This window comes from Oncorhynchus gorbuscha, unplaced genomic scaffold (assembly GCF_021184085.1).
Source record: "Oncorhynchus gorbuscha isolate QuinsamMale2020 ecotype Even-year unplaced genomic scaffold, OgorEven_v1.0 Un_scaffold_1990, whole genome shotgun sequence".
In the NCBI taxonomy this organism is placed as follows: Eukaryota; Metazoa; Chordata; class Actinopteri; order Salmoniformes; family Salmonidae; genus Oncorhynchus; species Oncorhynchus gorbuscha.
The window spans coordinates 79,237-99,185 of NW_025746614.1; the positions used below are offsets into that span (position 1 = coordinate 79,237).

The 19,949-nt window shown below is 42.5% G+C and overlaps 5 non-coding genes across 5 annotated transcripts; all 5 read right to left on the reverse strand.

The window, feature by feature from the left end:
* Nucleotides 1–325: 325 nt before the first annotated feature.
* On the reverse strand, nt 326–398 carry trnaa-agc. The gene has a single exon. It is a non-coding gene; the product is annotated as a tRNA-Ala (tRNA).
* A 6,515-nt stretch (nt 399–6,913) lies between these two features.
* Nucleotides 6,914–6,986, reverse strand: trnaa-cgc. The gene has a single exon. It is a non-coding gene; the product is annotated as a tRNA-Ala (tRNA).
* Nucleotides 6,987–13,190: 6,204 nt separating this feature from the next.
* Nucleotides 13,191–13,263, reverse strand: trnaa-cgc. The gene has a single exon. It is a non-coding gene; the product is annotated as a tRNA-Ala (tRNA).
* Nucleotides 13,264–14,748: 1,485 nt separating this feature from the next.
* On the reverse strand, nt 14,749–14,821 carry trnaa-agc. The gene has a single exon. It is a non-coding gene; the product is annotated as a tRNA-Ala (tRNA).
* A 1,795-nt stretch (nt 14,822–16,616) lies between these two features.
* Nucleotides 16,617–16,689, reverse strand: trnaa-agc. Its single transcript has one exon. It is a non-coding gene; the product is annotated as a tRNA-Ala (tRNA).
* Between the last annotated feature and the right edge of the window lie 3,260 nt (nt 16,690–19,949).

Genomic DNA, 19,949 nt, shown 5'->3' on the forward strand with positions numbered 1-19,949 from the left:
ATGTGTGCTGATTGAACCAAACTAAATAGTTGGAGGATGCAGGCATCGATCCCGCTACCTCTCACATGCTAAGCGAGCACTCTACCATTTGAGCTAATCCCCTGTGCCTCCAATAAGAAGTATGAAATCTCAATGACCGCACTGCCAAATCCCTCGTCCCTAAGAAAGGATACTTGCTTCAGCTGTCTAAAAGTATTTTTCATGGTAGTTCAGTAAAGGTTGAAGTAGTGACTGCAGTAAGCCCAGTGGTGGAAATAGTTGTATTGTTGGGTTAGTATCCAGAGCTACAACAACAATGTGTGCTGATTGAACCAAACTAAATAGTTGGAGGATGCGGGCATCGATCCCGCTACCTCTCGCATGCTAAGCGAGCGCTCTACCATTTGAGCTAATCCCCCTGCAGCTCCAAGAAGAAGTATGAAATCTCAATGACCGCACTGCCAAATCCCTCGTCCATAAGAAAGGATAATTTTTTAAAAGTATGCTTGCTTCAGCTGTCTAAAAGTATTTTTCATGGTAGTTCAGTAAAGGTTGAAGTAGTGACTGCAGTAAGCCCAGTGGTGGAAATAGTTGTATTGTTGGGTTAGTATCCAGAGCTACAACAACAATGTGTGCTGATTGAACCAAACTAAATAGTTGGAGGATGCAGGCATCGATCCCACTACCTCTCACATGCTAAGCGAGCGCTCTACCATTTGAGCTAATCCCCTGCAGCTCCAATCAAGAAGTATGAAATCTCAATGACCGCACTGCCAAATCCCTCGTCCATAAGAAAGGATAATTTTTAAAAGTATGCTTGCTTCAGCTGTCTAAAAGTATTTTTCATGGTAGTTCAGTAAAGGTTGAAGTAGTGACTGCAGTAAGCCCAGTGGTGGAAATAGTTGTATTGTTGGGTTAGTATCCAGAGCTACAACAACAATGTGTGCTGATTGAACCAAACTAAATAGTTGGAGGATGCAGGCATCGATCCCGCTACCTCTCACATGCTAAGCGAGCGCTCTACCATTTGAGCTAATCCCCCTGTGCTTCCAACAAGAAGTATGAAATCTCAATGACCGCACTGCCAAATCCCTCGTCCATAAGAAAGGATAATTTTTAAAAAGTATGCTTGCTTCAGCTGTCTAAAAAGTTTTTTCATGGTAGTTCAGTAAAGGTTGAAGTAGTGACTGCAGTAAGCCCAGTGGTGGAAATAGTTGTATTGTTGGGTTAGTATCCAGAGCTACAACAACAATGTGTGCTGATTGAACCAAACTAAATAGTTGGAGGATGCAGGCATCGATCCCGCTACCTCTCACATGCTAAGCGGGCGCTCTACCATTTGAGCTAATCCCCCTGCGCCTCCAACAAGAAGTATGAAATCTCAATGACCGCACTGCCAAATCCCTCGTCCATAAGAAAGGATAATTTTTAAAAAGTATGCTTGCTTCAGCTGTCTAAAAGTATTTTTCATGGTAGTTCAGTAAAGGTTGAAGTAGTGACTGCAGTAAGCCCAGTGGTGGAAATAGTTGTATTGTTGGGTTAGTATCCAGAGCTACAACAACAATGTGTGCTGATTGAACCAAACTAAATAGTTGGAGGATGCAGGCATCGATCCCGCTACCTCTCACATGCTAAGCGAGCGCTCTACCATTTGAGCTAATCCCCCTGCGCCTCCAACAAGAAGTATGAAATCTCAATGACCGCACTGCCAAATCCCTCGTCCATAAGAAAGGATACTTTTTAAAAAGTATGCTTGCTTCAGCTGTCTAAAAGTATTTTTCATGGTAGTTCAGTAAAGGTTGAAGTAGTGACTGCAGTAAGCCCAGTGGTGGAAATAGTTGTATTGTTGGGTTAGTATCCAGAGCTACAACAACAATGTGTGCTGATTGAACCAAACTAAATAGTTGGAGGATGCAGGCATCGATCCCGCTACCTCTCACATGCTAAGCGAGCGCTCTACCATTTGAGCTAATCCCCCTGTGCCTCCAACAAGAAGTATGAAATCTCAATGACCGCACTGCCAAATCCCTCGTCCATAAGAAAGGATACTTTTTTAAAAAGTATGCTTGCTTCAGCTGTCTAAAAGTATTTTTCATGGTAGTTCAGTAAAGGTTGAAGTAGTGACTGCAGTAAGCCCAGTGGTGGAAATAGTTGTATTGTTGGGTTAGTATCCAGAGCTACAACAACAATGTGTGCTGATTGAACCAAACTAAATAGTTGGAGGATGCAGGCATCGATCCCGCTACCTCTCACATGCTAAGCGAGCGCTCTACCATTTGAGCTAATCCCCCTGCGCTCCAACAAGAAGTATGAAATCTCAATGACCGCACTGCCAAATCCCTCGTCCATAAGAAAGGATAATTTTTTAAAAGTATGCTTGCTTCAGCTGTCTAAAAGTATTTTTCATGGTAGTTCAGTAAAGGTTGAAGTAGTGACTGCAGTAAGCCCAGTGGTGGAAATAGTTGTATTGTTGGGTTAGTATCCAGAGCTACAACAACAATGTGTGCTGATTGAACCAAACTAAATAGTTGGAGGATGCAGGCATCGATCCCGCTACCTCTCACATGCTAAGCGTGAGCTCTACCATTTGAGCTAATCCCCCTGCAGCTCCAATCAGAAGTATGAAATCTCAATGACCGCACTGCCAAATCCCTCGTCCATAAGAAAGGATACTTTTTAAAAAGTATGCTTGCTTCAGCTGTCTAAAAGTATTTTTCATGGTAGTTCAGTAAAGGTTGAAGTAGTGACTGCAGTAAGCCCAGTGGTGGAAATAGTTGTATTGTTGGGTTAGTATCCAGAGCTACAACAACAATGTGTGCTGATTGAACCAAACTAAATAGTTTGAGGATGCAGGCATCGATCCCGCTACCTCTCACATGCTAAGCGAGCGCTCTACCATTTGAGCTAATCCCCCTCTGCTTCCAATAAGAAGTATGAAATCTCAATGACCGCACTGCCAAATCCCTCGTCCCTAAGAAAGGATACTTGCTTCAGCTGTCTAAAAGTATTTTTCATGGTAGTTCAGTAAAGGTTGAAGTAGTGACTGCAGTAAGCCCAGTGGTGGAAATAGTTGTATTGTTGGGTTAGTATCCAGAGCTACAACAACAATGTGTGCTGATTGAACCAAACTAAATAGTTGGAGGATGCAGGCATCAATCCCACTACCTCTCACATGCTAAGCGAGCACTCTACCATTTGAGCTAATCCCCCTGCACCTCCAACAAGAAGTATGAAATCTCAATGACCGCACTGCCAAATCCCTCGTCCATAAGAAAGGATACTTTTTAAAAAGTATGCTTGCTTCAGCTGTCTAAAAGTATTTTTCATGGTAGTTCAGTAAAGGTTGAAGTAGTGACTGCAGTAAGCCCAGTGGTGGAAATAGTTGTATTGTTGGGTTAGTATCCAGAGCTACAACAACAATGTGTGCTGATTGAACCAAACTAAATAGTTGGAGGATGCAGGCATCGATCCCGCTACCTCTCACATGCTAAGCGAGCGCTCTACCATTTGAGCTAATCCCCCTCTGCTCCAATAAGAAGTATGAAATCTCAATGACCGCACTGCCAAATCCCTCGTCCATAAGAAAGGATACTTTTTAAAAAGTATGCTTGCTTCAGCTGTCTAAAAGTATTTTTCATGGTAGTTCAGTAAAGGTTGAAGTAGTGACTGCAGTAAGCCCAGTGGTGGAAATAGTTGTATTGTTGGGTTAGTATCCAGAGCTACAACAACAATGTGTGCTGATTGAACCAAACTAAATAGTTGGAGGATGCGGGCATCGATCCCACTACCTCTCACATGCTAAGCGAGCGCTCTACCATTTGAGCTAATCCCCCTGCAGCTCCAATGAAAAGTATGAAATCTCAATGACCGCACTGCCAAATCCCTCGTCCATAAGAAAGGATAATTTTTTAAAAGTATGCTTGCTTCAGCTGTCTAAAAGTATTTTTCATGGTAGTTCAGTAAAGGTTGAAGTAGTGACTGCAGTAAGCCCAGTGGTGGAAATAGTTGTATTGTTGGGTTAGTATCCAGAGCTACAACAACAATGTGTGCTGATTGAACCAAACTAAACAGTTGGAGGATGCAGGCATCGATCCCGCTACCTCTCACATGCTAAGCGAGAGCTCTACCATTTGAGATAATCCCCCTGCGCCTCCAACAAGAAGTATGAAATCTCAATGACCGCAATGCCAAATCCCTCGTCCATAAGAAAGGATACTTTTTAAAAAGTATGCTTGCTTCAGCTGTCTAAAAGTATTTTTCATGGTAGTTCAGTAAAGGTTGAAGTAGTGACTGCAGTAAGCCCAGTGGTGGAAATAGTTGTATTGTTGGGTTAGTATCCAGAGCTACAACAACAATGTGTGCTGATTGAACCAAACTAAATAGTTGGAGGATGCAGGCATCGATCCCGCTACCTCTCACATGCTAAGCGAGCACTCTACCATTTGAGCTAATCCCCCTGCAGCTCCAATCAGAAGTATGAAATCTCAATGACCGCACTGCCAAATCCCTCGTCCATAAGAAAGGATAATTTTTAAAAAGTATGCTTGCTTCAGCTGTCTAAAAGTATTTTTCATGGTAGTTCAGTAAAGGTTGAAGTAGTGACTGCAGTAAGCCCAGTGGTGGAAATAGTTGTATTGTTGGGTTAGTATCCAGAGCTACAACAACAATGTGTGCTGATTGAACCAAACTAAATAGTTGGAGGATGCAGGCATCGATCCCGCTACCTCTCACATGCTAAGCGAGCGCTCTACCATTTGAGCTAATCCCCCTGCGCCTCCAACAAGAAGTATGAAATCTCAATGACCGCACTGCCAAATCCCTCGTCCATAAGAAAGGATACTTTTTTAAAGTATGCTTGCTTCAGCTGTCTAAAAGTATTTTTCATGGTAGTTCAGTAAAGGTTGAAGTAGTGACTGCAGTAAGCCCAGTGGTGGAAATAGTTGTATTGTTGGGTTAGTATCCAGAGCTACAACAACAATGTGTGCTGATTGAACCAAACTAAATAGTTGGAGGATGCAGGCATCGATCCCGCTACCTCTCACATGCTAAGCGAGCGCTCTACCATTTGAGCTAATCCCCCTGTGCCTCCAACAAGAAGTATGAAATCTCAATGACCTCACTGCCAAATCCCTCGTCCATAAGAAAGGATACTTTTTTTAAAAGTATGCTTGCTTCATCTGTCTAAAAGTATTTTTCATGGTAGTTCAGTAAAGGTTGAAGTAGGGACTGCAGTAAGCCCAGTGGTGGAAATAGTTGTTTTGTTGGGTTAGTATCCAGAGCTACAACAACAATGTGTGCTGATTGAACCAAACTAAATAGTTTGAGGATGCAGGCATCGATCCCGCTACCTCTCACATGCTAAGTGAGCGCTCTACCATTTGAGCTACTCCCCCTGTGCCTCCAATAAGAAGTATGAAATCTCAATGACCGCACTGCCAAATCCCTCGTCCCTAAGAAAGGATACTTTTTTAAAATACTTGCTTCAGCTGTCTAAAAGTATTTTTCATGGTAGTTCAGTAAAGGTTGAAGTAGTGACTGCAGTAAGCCCAGTGGTGGAAATAGTTGTATTGTTGGGTTAGTATCCAGAGCTACAACAACAATGTGTGCTGATTGAACCAAACTAAATAGTTGGAGGATGCAGGCATCAATCCCACTACCTCTCACATGCTAAGCGAGCGCTCTACCATTTGAGCTAATCCCCCTGCAGCTCCAATCAGAAGTATGAAATCTCAATGACCGCACTGCCAAATCCCTCGTCCATAAGAAAGGATAATTTTTAAAAAGTATGCTTGCTTCAGCTGTCTAAAAGTATTTTTCATGGTAGTTCAGTAAAGGTTGAAGTAGTGACTGCAGTAAGCCCAGTGGTGGAAATAGTTGTATTGTTGGGTTAGTATCCAGAGCTACAACAACAATGTGTGCTGATTGAACCAAACTAAATAGTTGGAGGATGCAGGCATCAATCCCGCTACCTCTCACATGCTAAGTGAGCGCTCTACCATTTGAGCTAATCCCCCTGTTCCTCCAACAAGAAGTATGAAATCTCAATGACCGCACTGCCAAATCCCTCGTCCATAAGAAAGGATACTTTTTAAAAAGTATGCTTGCTTCAGCTGTCTAAAAGTTTTTTCATGGTAGTTCAGTAAAGGTTGAAGTAGTGACTGCAGTAAGCCCAGTGGTGGAAATAGTTGTATTGTTGGGTTAGTATCCAGAGCTACAACAACAATGTGTGCTGATTGAACCAAACTAAATAGTTGGAGGATGCAGGCATCGATCCCGCTACCTCTCACATGCTAAGCGAGCGCTCTACCATTTGAGCTAATCCCCCTGTGCCTCCAACATGAAGTATGAAATCTCAATGACCGCACTGCCAAATCCCTCTAAATAGTTGGAGGATCCATAAGAAAGGATCAACAAGAAGTATGAAATCTCAATGACTGCACTGCCAAATCCCTTCCATAAGAAAAGTATGCTTGCTTAAGCTGTCTAAAAGTATTTTTCATGGTACTTCAGTAAAGGTTGAAGTAGTGACTGTAGTAAGCCCAGTGGTGGAAATAGTTGTATTGTTGGGTTAGTATCCAGAGCTATAACAACAATGTGTGCTGATTGAACCAATCTAAATAGTTGGAGGATGCAGGCATCAATCCCACTACCTATCACATGCTAAGCGAGCACTCTACCATTTGAGCTAATCCCCCTGCACTTTCAACAAGAAGTATGAAATCTCAATGACCGCACTGCCAAATCCCTCGTCCATAAGAAAGGTTAATTTTTAAAAAGTATGCTTGCTTCAGCTGTCTAAAAGTATTTTTCATGGTAGTTCAGTAAAGGTTGAAGTAGTGACTGCAGTATGCCCAGTGGTGGAAATAGTTGTATTGTTGGGTTAGTATCCAGAGCTACAACAACAATGTGTGCTGATTGAACTAAACTAAATAGTTGGAGGATGCGGGCATCGATCCCGCTACCTCTCGCATGCGAAGCGAGCACTCTACCATTTGAGCTAATCCCCCTGCAGCTCCAATAAGAAGTATGAAATCTCAATGACCGCACTGCCAAATCCCTCGTCCATAAGAAAGGATAATTTTTAAAAAGTATGCTTGCTTCAGCTGTCTAAAAGTTTTTTTCATGGTAGTTCAGTAAAGGTTGAAGTAGTGACTGCAGTAAGCCCAGTGGTGGAAATAGTTGTATTGTTGGGTTAGTATCCAGAGCTACAACAACAATGTGTGCTGATTGAACCAAACTAAATAGTTGGAGGATGCAGGCATCGATCCCGCTACCTCTCACATGCTAAGCGAGCGCTCTACCATTTGAGCTAATCCCCCTGCGCCTCCAACAAGAAGTATGAAATCTCAATGACCGCACTGCCAAATCCCTCGTCCATAAGAAAGGATACTTTTTTTAAAGTATGCTTGCTTCAGCTCTCTAAAAATATTTTTCATGGTAGTTCAGTAAAGGTTGAAGTAGTGACTGCAGTAAGCCCAGTGGTGGAAATAGTTGTATTGTTGGGTTAGTATCCAGAGCTACAACAACAATGTGTGCTGATTGAACCAAACTAAATAGTTGGAGAATGCAGGCATCGATCCCGCCACATCTCACATGCTAAGCGAGCGCTCTACCATTTGAGCTAATCCCCCTGTGCCTCCAACAAGAAGTATGAAATCTCAATGTCCTCACTGCCAAATCCCTCGTCCATAAGAAAGGATACTTTTTTTAAAAGTATGCTTGCTTCATCTGTCTAAAAGTATTTTTCATGGTAGTTCAGTAAAGGTTGAAGTAGGGACTGCAGTAAGCCCAGTGGTGGAAATAGTTGTTTTGTTGGGTTAGTATCCAGAGCTACAACAACAATGTGTGCTGATTGAACCAAACTAAATAGTTTGAGGATGCAGGCATCGATCCCGCTACCTCTCACATGCTAAGTGAGCGCTCTACCATTTGAGCTACTCCCCCTGTGCCTCCAATAAGAAGTATGAAATCTCAATTACCGCACTGCCAAATCCCTCGTCCCTAAGAAAGGATACTTGCTTCAGCTGTCTAAAAGTATTTTTCATGGTAGTTCAGTAAAGGTTGAAGTAGTGACTGCAGTAAGCCCAGTGGTGGAAATAGTTGTATTGTTGGGTTAGTATCCAGAGCTACAACAACAATGTGTGCTGATTGAACCAAACTAAATAGTTGGATGATGCAGGCATCAATCCCACTACCTCTCACATGCTAAGCGAGCGCTCTACCATTTGAGCTAATCCCCCTGCAGCTCCAATCAGAAGTATGAAATCTCAATGACCGCACTGCCAAATCCCTCGTCCATAAGAAAGGATAATTTTTAAAAAGTATGCTTGCTTCAGCTGTCTAAAAGTATTTTTCATGGTAGTTCAGTAAAGGTTGAAGTAGTGACTGCAGTAAGCCCAGTGGTGGAAATAGTTGTATTGTTGGGTTAGTATCCAGAGCTACAACAACAATGTATGCTGATTGAACCAAACTAAATAGTTGGAGGATGCAGGCATCAATCTCGTTCCCTCTCACATGCTAAGTGAGCGCTCTACCATTTGAGCTAATCCCCCTGTTCCTTCAACAAGAAGTATGAAATCTCAATGACCGCACTGCCAAATCCCTCGTCCATTAGAAAGGATACTTTTTAAAAAGTATGCTTGCTTCAGCTGTCTAAAAGTTTTTTTCATGGTAGTTCAGTAAAGGTTGAAGTAGTGACTGCAGTAAGCCCAGTGGTGGAAATAGTTGTATTGTTGGGTTAGTATCCAGAGCTACAACAACAATGTGTGCTGATTGAACCAAACTAAATAGTTGGAGGATGCAGGCATCGATCCCGCTACCTCTCACATGCTAAGCAAGCGCTCTACCATTTGAGCTAATCCCCCTGTGCCTCCAAATGAAAGAAGTATGAAATCTCTAAATAGTTGGAGGATGCAGGCATCGATCCCGCTAAGTGAGTGCTCTGCCATTTGAAATCCCCCTGTTCCATAAGAAAGGATACGTCCATTTTTTAAAAAGTATGCTTGCTTCAGCTGTCTAAAAGTATTTTTCATGGTAGTTCAGTAAAGGTTGAAGTAGTGACTGCAGTAAGCCCAGTGGTGGAAATAGTTGTATTGTTGGGTTAGTATCCAGAGCTACAACAACAATGTGTGCTGATTGAACCAAACTAAATAGTTGGAGGATGCAGGCATCGATCCCGCTACCTCTCACATGCTAAGCGAGCACTCTACCATTTGAGCTAATCCCCCTGCAGCTCCAACAAGAAGTATGAAATCTCAATGACCGCACTGCCAAATCCCTCGTCCATAAGAAAGGATAATTTTTAAAAAGTATGCTTGCTTCAGCTGTCTAAAAGTATTTTTCATGGTAGTTCAGTAAAGGTTGAAGTAGTGACTGCAGTAAGCCCAGTGGTGGAAATAGTTGTATTGTTGGGTTAGTATCCAGAGCTACAACAACAATGTGTGCTGATTGAACCAAACTAAATAGTTGGAGGATGCAGGCATAAATCCCGCTACCTCTCACATGCTAAGCGAGCGCTCTACCATTTGAGCTAATCCCCCTGCGCCTCCAACAAGAAGTATGAAATCTCAATGACCGCACTGCCAAATCCCTCGTCCATAAGAAAGGATACTTTTTTAAAAGTATGCTTGCTTCAGCTGTCTAAAAGTATTTTTCATGGTAGTTCAGTAAAGGTTGAAGTAGTGACTGCAGTAAGCCCAGTGGTGGAAATAGTTGTATTGTTGGGTTAGTATCCAGAGCTACAACAACAATGTGTGCTGATTGAACCAAACTAAATAGTTGGAGGATGCAGGCATCGATCCCGCTACATCTCACATGCTAAGCAAGCACTCTACCATTTGAGCTAATCCCCCTGTGCCTCCAACAAGAAGTATGAAATCTCAATGACCGCACTGCCAAATCCCTCGTCCATAAGAAAGGATACTTTTTTTTAAAAAGTATGCTTGCTTCAGCTGTCTAAAAGTATTTTTCATGGTAGTTCAGTAAAGGTTGAAGTAGTGACTGCAGTAAGCCCAGTGGTGGAAATAGTTGTATTGTTGGGTTAGTATCCAGAGCTACAACAACAATGTGTGCTGATTGAACCAAACTAAATAGTTGGAGGATGCAGGCATCGATCCCGCTACCTCTCACATGCTAAGCGAGCGCTCTACCATTTGAGCTAATCCCCTGCACCTCCAACAAGAAGTATGAAATCTCAATGACCGCACTGCCAAATCCCTCGTCCATAAGAAAGGATACTTTTTTTAAAGTATGCTTGCTTCATCTGTCTAAAAGTATTTTTCATGGTAGTTCAGTAAAGGTTGAAGTAGTGCCTGCAGTAAGCCCAGTGGTGGAAATAGTTGTATTGTTGGGTTAGTATCCAGAGCTACAACAACAATGTGTGCTGATTGAACCAAACTAAATAGTTGGAGGATGCAGGCATCGATCCCGCTACCTCTCACATGCTAAGCGAGCGCTCTACCATTTGAGCTAATCCCCTGCGCCTCCAACAAGAAGTATGAAATCTCAATGACCGCACTGCCAAATCCCTCGTCCATAAGAAAGGATATTTTTAAAAAGTATGCTTGCTTCAGCTGTCTAAAAGTATTTTTCATGGTAGTTCAGTAAAGGTTGAAGTAGTGACTGCAGTAAGCCCAGTGGTGGAAATAGTTGTATTGTTGGGTTAGTATCCAGAGCTACAACAACAATGTGTGCTGATTGAACCAAACTAAATAGTTGGAGGATGCAGGCATCGATCCCGCTACCTCTCACATGCTAAGCGAGCGCTCTACCATTTGAGCTAATCCCCCTGCACCTCCAACAAGAAGTATGAAATCTCAATGACCGCACTGCCAAATCCCTCGTCCATAAGAAAGGATAATTTTTTTAAAAGTATGCTTGCTTCAGCTGTCTAAAAGTTTTTTCATGGTAGTTCAGTAAAGGTTGAAGTAGTGACTGCAGTAAGCCCAGTGGTGGAAATAGTTGTATTGTTGGGTTAGTATCCAGAGCTACAACAACAATGTGTGCTGATTGAACCAAACTAAATAGTTGGAGGATGCAGGCATCAATCCCGCTACCTCTCACATGCTAAACAAGCGCTCTACCATTTGAGCTAATCCCCTGCGCCTTCAACAAGAAGTATGAAATCTCAATGACCGCACTGCCAAATCCCTCGTCCATAAGAAAGGATACTTTTTTAAAAGTATGCTTGCTTCATCTGTCTAAAAGTATTTTTCATGGTAGTTCAGTAAAGGTTGAAGTAGTGACTGCAGTAAGCCCAGTGGTGGAAATAGTTGTATTGTTGGGTTAGTATCCAGAGCTACAACAACAATGTGTGCTGATTGAACCAAACTAAATAGTTGGAGGATGCAGGCATCGATCCCGCTACCTCTCACATGCTAAGCGAGCGCTCTACCATTTGAGCTAATCCCCTGCGCCTCCAACAAGAAGTATGAAATCTCAATGACCGCACTGCCAAATCCCTCGTCCATAAGAAAGGATACTTTTTTTTTTAAAGTATGCTTGCTTCAGCTGTCTAAAAGTATTTTTCATGGTAGTTCAGTAAAGGTTGAAGTAGTGACTGCAGTAAGCCCAGTGGTGGAAATAGTTGTATTGTTGGGTTAGTATCCAGAGCTACAACAACAATGTGTGCTGATTGAACTAAACTAAATAGTTGGAGGATGCGGGCATCGATCCCGCTACCTCTCACATGCTAAGCAAGCGCTCTACCATTTGAGCTAATCCCCCTGTGCCTCCAATAAGAAGTATGAAATCTCAATGACCGCACTGCCAAATCCCTCGTCCATAAGAAAGGATATCTTTTTAAAAGTATGCTTGCTTCAGCTGTCTAAAAGTTTTTTTCATGGTAGTTCAGTAAAGGTTGAAGTAGTGACTGCAGTAAGCCCAGTGGTGGAAATAGTTGTATTGTTGGGTTAGTATCCAGAGCTACAACAACAATGTGTGCTGATTGAACCAAACTAAATAGTTGGAGGATGCAGGCATAAATCCCGCTACCTCTCACATGCTAAACGAGCGCTCTACCATTTGAGCTAATCCCCCTGCGCCTTCAACAAGAAGTATGAAATCTCAATGACTGCACTGCCAAATCCCTCGTCCATAAGAAAGGATACTTTTTTAAAAGTATGCTTGCTTCAGCTGTCTAAAAGTATTTTTCATGGTAGTTCAGTAAAGGTTGAAGTAGTGACTGCAGTAAGCCCAGTGGTGGAAATAGTTGTATTGTTGGGTTAGTATCCAGAGCTACAACAACAATGTGTGCTGATTGAACCAAACTAAATAGTTGGAGGATGCAGGCATCGATCCCTCTCCCTCTCACATGCTAAGCGAGCGCTCTACCATTTGAGCTAATCCCCCTGCACCTCCAACATGAAGTATGAAATCTCAATGACCGCACTGCCGAATCCCTCGTCCATAAGAAAGGATAATTTTTTAAAAGTATGCTTGCTTCAGCTGTCTAAAAGTTTTTTCATGGTAGTTCAGTAAAGGTTGAAGTAGTGACTGCAGTAAGCCCAGTGGTGGAAATAGTTGTATTGTTGGGTTAGTATCCAGAGCTACAACAACAATGTGTGCTGATTGAACCAAACTAAATAGTTGGAGGATGCGGGCATCAATCCCGCTACCTCTCACATGCTAAACAAGCGCTCTACCATTTGAGCTAATCCCCCTGCGCCTTCAACAAGAAGTATGAAATCTCAATGACCGCACTGCCAAATCCCTCGTCCATAAGAAAGGATACTTTTTTTAAAAGTATGCTTGCTTCATCTGTCTAAAAGTATTTTTCATGGTAGTTCAGTAAAGGTTGAAGTAGTGACTGCAGTAAGCCCAGTGGTGGAAATAGTTGTATTGTTGGGTTAGTATCCAGAGCTACAACAACAATGTGTGCTGATTGAACCAAACTAAATAGTTGGAGGATGCAGGCATCGATCCCGCTACCTCTCACATGCTAAGCGAGCGCTCTACCATTTGAGCTAATCCCCCTGCACCTCCAACAAGAAGTATGAAATCTCAATGACCGCACTGCCAAATCCCTCGTCCATAAGAAAGGATACTTTTTAAAAAGTATGCTTGCTTCATCTGTCTAAAAGTATTTTTCATGGTAGTTCAGTAAAGGTTGAAGTAGTGACTGCAGTAAGCCCAGTGGTGGAAATAGTTGTATTGTTGGGTTAGTATCCAGAGCTACAACAACAATGTGTGCTGATTGAACCAAACTAAATAGTTGGAGGATGCGGGCATCGATCCCGCTACCTCTCACATGCGAAGCGAGCGCTCTACCATTTGAGCTAATCCCCCTGCAGCCTCCAATCAGAAGTATGAAATCTCAATGACCGCACTGCCAAATCCCTCGTCCATAAGAAAGGATAATTTTTAAAAGTATGCTTGCTTCAGCTGTCTAAAAGTATTTTTCATGGTAGTTCAGTAAAGGTTGAAGTAGTGACTGCAGTAAGCCCAGTGGTGGAAATAGTTGTATTGTTGGGTTAGTATCCAGAGCTACAACAACAATGTGTGCTGATTGAACTAAACTAAATAGTTGGAGGATGCAGGCATCGATCCCGCTACCTCTCGCATGCTAAGCAAGCGCTCTACCATTTGAGCTAATCCCCTGCAGCTCCAACAAGAAGTATGAAATCTCAATGACCGCACTGCCAAATCCCTCGTCCATAAGAAAGGATAATTTTTTAAAAGTATGCTTGCTTCAGCTGTCTAAAAGTTTTTTTCATGGTAGTTCAGTAAAGGTTGAAGTAGTGACTGCAGTAAGCCCAGTGGTGGAAATAGTTGTATTGTTGGGTTAGTATCCAGAGCTACAACAACAATGTGTGCTGATTGAACCAAACTAAATAGTTGGAGGATGCAGGCATAAATCCCGCTACCTCTCACATGCTAAACGAGCGCTCTACCATTTGAGCTAATCCCCTGCGCCTTCAACAAGAAGTATGAAATCTCAATGACTGCACTGCCAAATCCCTCGTCCATAAGAAAGGATACTTTTTTAAAAGTATGCTTGCTTCAGCTGTCTAAAAGTATTTTTCATGGTAGTTCAGTAAAGGTTGAAGTAGTGACTGCAGTAAGCCCAGTGGTGGAAATAGTTGTATTGTTGGGTTAGTATCCAGAGCTACAACAACAATGTGTGCTGATTGAACCAAACTAAATAGTTGGAGGATGCAGGCATCGATCCCGCTACCTCTCACATGCTAAGCGAGCGCTCTACCATTTGAGCTAATCCCCCTGCGCCTCCAACAAGAAGTATGAAATCTCAATGACCGCACTGCCAAATCCCTCGTCCATAAGAAAGGATACTTTTTTAAAAGTATGCTTGCTTCAGCTGTCTAAAAGTATTTTTCATGGTAGTTCAGTAAAGGTTGAAGTAGTGACTGCAGTAAGCCCAGTGGTGGAAATAGTTGTATTGTTGGGTTAGTATCCAGAGCTACAACAACAATGTGTGCTGATTGAACCAAACTAAATAGTTGGAGGATGCAGGCATCAATCCCGCTACCTCTCACATGCTAAGCAAGCGCTCTACCATTTGAGCTAATCCCCCTGCGCCTCCAACAAGAAGTATGAAATCTCAATGACCGCACTGCCAAATCCCTCGTCCATAAGAAAGGATACTTTTTTTAAAGTATGCTTGCTTCAGCTGTCTAAAAGTATTTTTCATGGTAGTTCAGTAAAGGTTGAAGTAGTGACTGCAGTAAGCCCAGTGGTGGAAATAGTTGTATTGTTGGGTTAGTATCCAGAGCTACAACAACAATGTGTGCTGATTGAACCAAACTAAATAGTTGGAGGATGCGGGCATCGATCCCGCTACCTCTCACATGCTAAGCGAGCGCTCTACCATTTGAGCTAATCCCCCTGCGCTCCAACAAGAAGTATGAAATCTCAATGACCGCACTGCCAAATCCCTCGTCCATAAGAAAGGATAATTTTTAAAAAGTATGCTTGCTTCAGCTGTCTAAAAGTATTTTTCATGGTAGTTCAGTAAAGGTTGAAGTAGTGACTGCAGTAAGCCCAGTGGTGGAAATAGTTGTATTGTTGGGTTAGTATCCAGAGCTACAACAACAATGTGTGCTGATTGAACCAAACTAAATAGTTGGAGGATGCAGGCATCGATCCCGCTACCTCTCACATGCTAAGCGAGCGCTCTACCATTTGAGCTAATCCCCCTGCAGCTCCAATCAGAAGTATGAAATCTCAATGACCGCACTGCCAAATCCCTCGTCCATAAGAAAGGATAATTTTTTTAAAGTATGCTTGCTTCAGCTGTCTAAAAGTTTTTTCATGGTAGTTCAGTAAAGGTTGAAGTAGTGACTGCAGTAAGCCCAGTGGTGGAAATAGTTGTATTGTTGGGTTAGTATCCAGAGCTACAACAACAATGTGTGCTGATTGAACCAAACTAAATAGTTGGAGGATGCAGGCATAAATCCCGCTACCTCTCACATGCTAAGCGAGCGCTCTACCATTTGAGCTAATCCCCTGCGCCTTCAACAAGAAGTATGAAATCTCAATGACTGCACTGCCAAATCCCTCGTCCATAAGAAAGGATACTTTTTTAAAAGTATGCTTGCTTCAGCTGTCTAAAAGTATTTTTCATGGTAGTTCAGTAAAGGTTGAAGTAGTGACTGCAGTAAGCCCAGTGGTGGAAATAGTTGTATTGTTGGGTTAGTATCCAGAGCTACAACAACAATGTGTGCTGATTGAACCAAACTAAATAGTTGGAGGATGCAGGCATCGATCCCGCTACCTCTCACATGCTAAGTGAGCGCTCTACCATTTGAGCTAATCCCCCTGCACCTCCAACAAGAAGTATGAAATCTCAATGACCGCACTGCCAAATCCCTCGTCCATAAGAAAGGATAATTTTTTAAAAGTATGCTTGCTTCAGCTGTCTAAAAGTTTTTTCATGGTAGTTCAGTAAAGGTTGAAGTAGTGACTGCAGTAAGCCCAGTGGTGGAAATAGTTGTATTGTTGGGTTAGTATCCAGAGCTACAACAACAATGTGTGCTGATTGAACCAAACTAAATAGTTGGAGGATGCAGGCATCAATCCCGCTACCTCTCACATGCTAAACAAGCGCTCTACCATTTGAGCTAATCCCCTGCGCCTTCAACAAGAAGTATGAAATCTCAATGACCGCACTGCCAAATCCCTCGTCCATAAGAAAGGATACTTTTTTAAAAGTATGCTTGCTTCAGCTGTCTAAAAGTATTTTTCATGGTAGTTCAGTAAAGGTTGAAGTAGTGACTGCAGTAAGCCCAGTGGTGGAAATAGTTGTATTGTTGGGTTAGTATCCAGAGCTACAACAACAATGTGTGCTGATTGAACCAAACTAAATAGTTGGAGGATGCAGGCATCGATCCCGCTACCTCTCACATGCTAAGCGAGCGCTCTACCATTTGAGCTAATCCCCTGCGCCTCCAACAAGAAGTATGAAATCTCAATGACCGCACTGCCAAATCCCTCGTCCATAAGAAAGGATACTTTTTTTAAAAAGTATGCTTGCTTCAGCTGTCTAAAAGTATTTTTCATGGTAGTTCAGTAAAGGTTGAAGTAGTGACTGCAGTAAGCCCAGTGGTGGAAATAGTTGTATTGTTGGGTTAGTATCCAGAGCTACAACAACAATGTGTGCTGATTGAACCAAACTAAATAGTTGGAGGATGCGGGCATCGATCCCGCTACCTCTCACATGCTAAGCGAGCGCTCTACCATTTGAGCTAATCCCCCTGCAGCTCCAAGAAGAAGTATGAAATCTCAATGACCGCACAGCCAAATCCCTCGTCCATAAGAAAGGATATCTTTTTAAAAGTATGCTTGCTTCAGCTGTCTAAAAGTTTTTTTCATGGTAGTTCAGTAAAGGTTGAAGTAGTGACTGCAGTAAGCCCAGTGGTGGAAATAGTTGTATTGTTGGGTTAGTATCCAGAGCTACAACAACAATGTGTGCTGATTGAACCAAACTAAATAGTTGGAGGATGCAGGCATCGATCCCGCTACCTCTCACATGCTAAGCGAGCGCTCTACCATTTGAGCTAATCCCCCTGCGCCTTCAACAAGAAGTATGAAATCTCAATGACTGCACTGCCAAATCCCTCGTCCATAAGAAAGGATAATTTTTAAAAAGTATGCTTGCTTCAGCTGTCTAAAAGTATTTTTCATGGTAGTTCAGTAAAGGTTGAAGTAGTGACTGCAGTAAGCCCAGTGGTGGAAATAGTTGTATTGTTGGGTTAGTATCCAGAGCTACAACAACAATGTGTGCTGATTGAACCAAACTAAATAGTTGGAGGATGCAGGCATCGATCCCGCTACCTCTCACATGCTAAGTGAGCGCTCTACCATTTGAGCTAATCCCCCTGCCTCCAACAAGAAGTATGAAATCTCAATGACCGCACTGCCAAATCCCTCGTCCATAAGAAAGGATAATTTTTTTAAAAGTATGCTTGCTTCAGCTGTCTAAAAGTTTTTTCATGGTAGTTCAGTAAAGCTTGAAGTGGTGACTGCAGTAAGCTCAGTGGTGGAAATAGTTGTATTGTTGGATTAGTATCCAGAGCTACAACAACAATGTGTGCTGATTGAACCAAACTAAATAGTTGGAGGATGCGGGCATCAATCCCGCTACCTCTCACATGCTAAACAAGCGCTCTACCATTTGAGCTAATCCCCCTGCGCCTTCAACAAGAAGTATGAAATCTCAATGACCGCACTGCCAAATCCCTCGTCCATAAGAAAGGATACTTTTTTAAAAAGTATGCTTGCTTCATCTGTCTAAAAGTATTTTTCATGGTAGTTCAGTAAAGGTTGAAGTAGTGACTGCAGTAAGCCCAGTGGTGGAAATAGTTGTATTGTTGGGTTAGTATCCAGAGCTACAACAACAATGTGTGCTGATTGAACCAAACTAAATAGTTGGAGGATGCGGGCATCGATCCCGCTACCTCTCACATGCTAAGCGAGCGCTCTACCATTTGAGCTAATCCCCTGCGCTCCAACAAGAAGTATGAAATCTCAATGACCGCACTGCCAAATCCCTCGTCCATAAGAAAGGATACTTTTTAAAAAGTATGCTTGCTTCAGCTGTCTAAAAGTATTTTTCATGGTAGTTCAGTAAAGGTTGAAGTAGTGACTGCAGTAAGCCCAGTGGTGGAAATAGTTGTATTGTTGGGTTAGTATCCAGAGCTACAACAACAATGTGTGCTGATTGAACCAAACTAAATAGTTGGAGGATGCAGGCATCGATCCCGCTACCTCTCACATGCTAAGCGAGCGCTCTACCATTTGAGCTAATCCCCTGTGCCTCCAACAAGAAGTATGAAATCTCAATGACCGCACTGCCAAATCCCTCGTCCATAAGAAAGGATACTTTTTTAAAAAGTATGCTTGCTTCATCTGTCTAAAAGTATTTTTCATGGTAGTTCAGTAAAGGTTGAAGTAGTGACTGCAGTAAGCCCAGTGGTGGAAATAGTTGTATTGTTGGGTTAGTATCCAGAGCTACAACAACAATGTGTGCTGATTGAACCAAACTAAATAGTTGGAGGATGCAGGCATCGATCCCGCTACCTCTCGCATGCTAAGCGAGCGCTCTACCATTTGAGCTAATCCCCTGCAGCTCCAATCAAGAAGTATGAAATCTCAATGACCGCACTGCCAAATCCCTCGTCCATAAGAAAGGATAATTTTTAAAAAGTATGCTTGCTTCAGCTGTCTAAAAGTATTTTTCATGGTAGTTCAGTAAAGGTTGAAGTAGTGACTGCAGTAAGCCCAGTGGTGGAAATAGTTGTATTGTTGGGTTAGTATCCAGAGCTACAACAACAATGTGTGCTGATTGAACTAAACTAAATAGTTGGAGGATGCGGGCATCGATCCCGCTACCTCTCGCATGCTAAGCAAGAGCTCTACCATTTGAGCTAATCCCCTGCAGCTCCAAAAAGAAGTATGAAATCTCAATGACCGCACTGCCGAATCCCTCGTCCATAAGAAAGGATAATTTTTTTAAAGTATGCTTGCTTCAGCTGTCTAAAAGTTTTTTTCATGGTAGTTCAGTAAAGGTTGAAGTAGTGACTGCAGTAAGCCCAGTGGTGGAAATAGTTGTATTGTTGGATTAGTATCCAGAGCTACAACAACAATGTGTGCTGATTGAACCAAACTAAATAGTTGGAGGATGCAGGCATAAATCCCGCTACCTCTCACATGCTAAACGAGCGCTCTACCATTTGAGCTAATCCCCCTGCGCCTTCAACATGAAGTATGCAATCTCAATGACTGCACTGCCAAATCCCTCGTCCATAAGAAAGGATACTTTTAAAAAGTATGCTTGCTTCAGCTGTCTAAAAGTATTTTTCATGGTAGTTCAGTAAAGGTTGAAGTAGTGACTGCAGTAAGCCCAGTGGTGGAAATAGTTGTATTGTTGGGTTAGTATCCAGAGCTACAACAACAATGTGTGCTGATTGAACCAAACTAAATAGTTGGAGGATGCAGGCATCGATCCCGCTACCTCTCACATGCTAAGCGAGCACTCTACCATTTGAGCTAATCCCCCTGCGCCTCCAACAAGAAGTATGAAATCTCAATGACCGCACTGCCAAATCCCTCGTCCATAAGAAAGGATACTTTTTTAAAAGTATGCTTGCTTCAGCTGTCTAAAAGTATTTTTCATGGTAGTTCAGTAAAGGTTGAAGTAGTGACTGCAGTAAGCCCAGTGGTGGAAATAGTTGTATTGTTGGGTTAGTATCCAGAGCTACAACAACAATGTGTGCTGATTGAACCAAACTAAATAGTTGGAGAATGCAGGCATCGATCCCGCCACATCTCACATGCTAAGCGAGCGCTCTACCATTTGAGCTAATCCCCTGTGCCTCCAACTAGAAGTATGAAATCTCAATGTCCTCACTGCCAAATCCCTCGTCCATAAGAAAGGATACTTTTTTTTAAAGTATGCTTGCTTCATCTGTCTAAAAGTATTTTTCATGGTAGTTCAGTAAAGGTTGAAGTAGGGA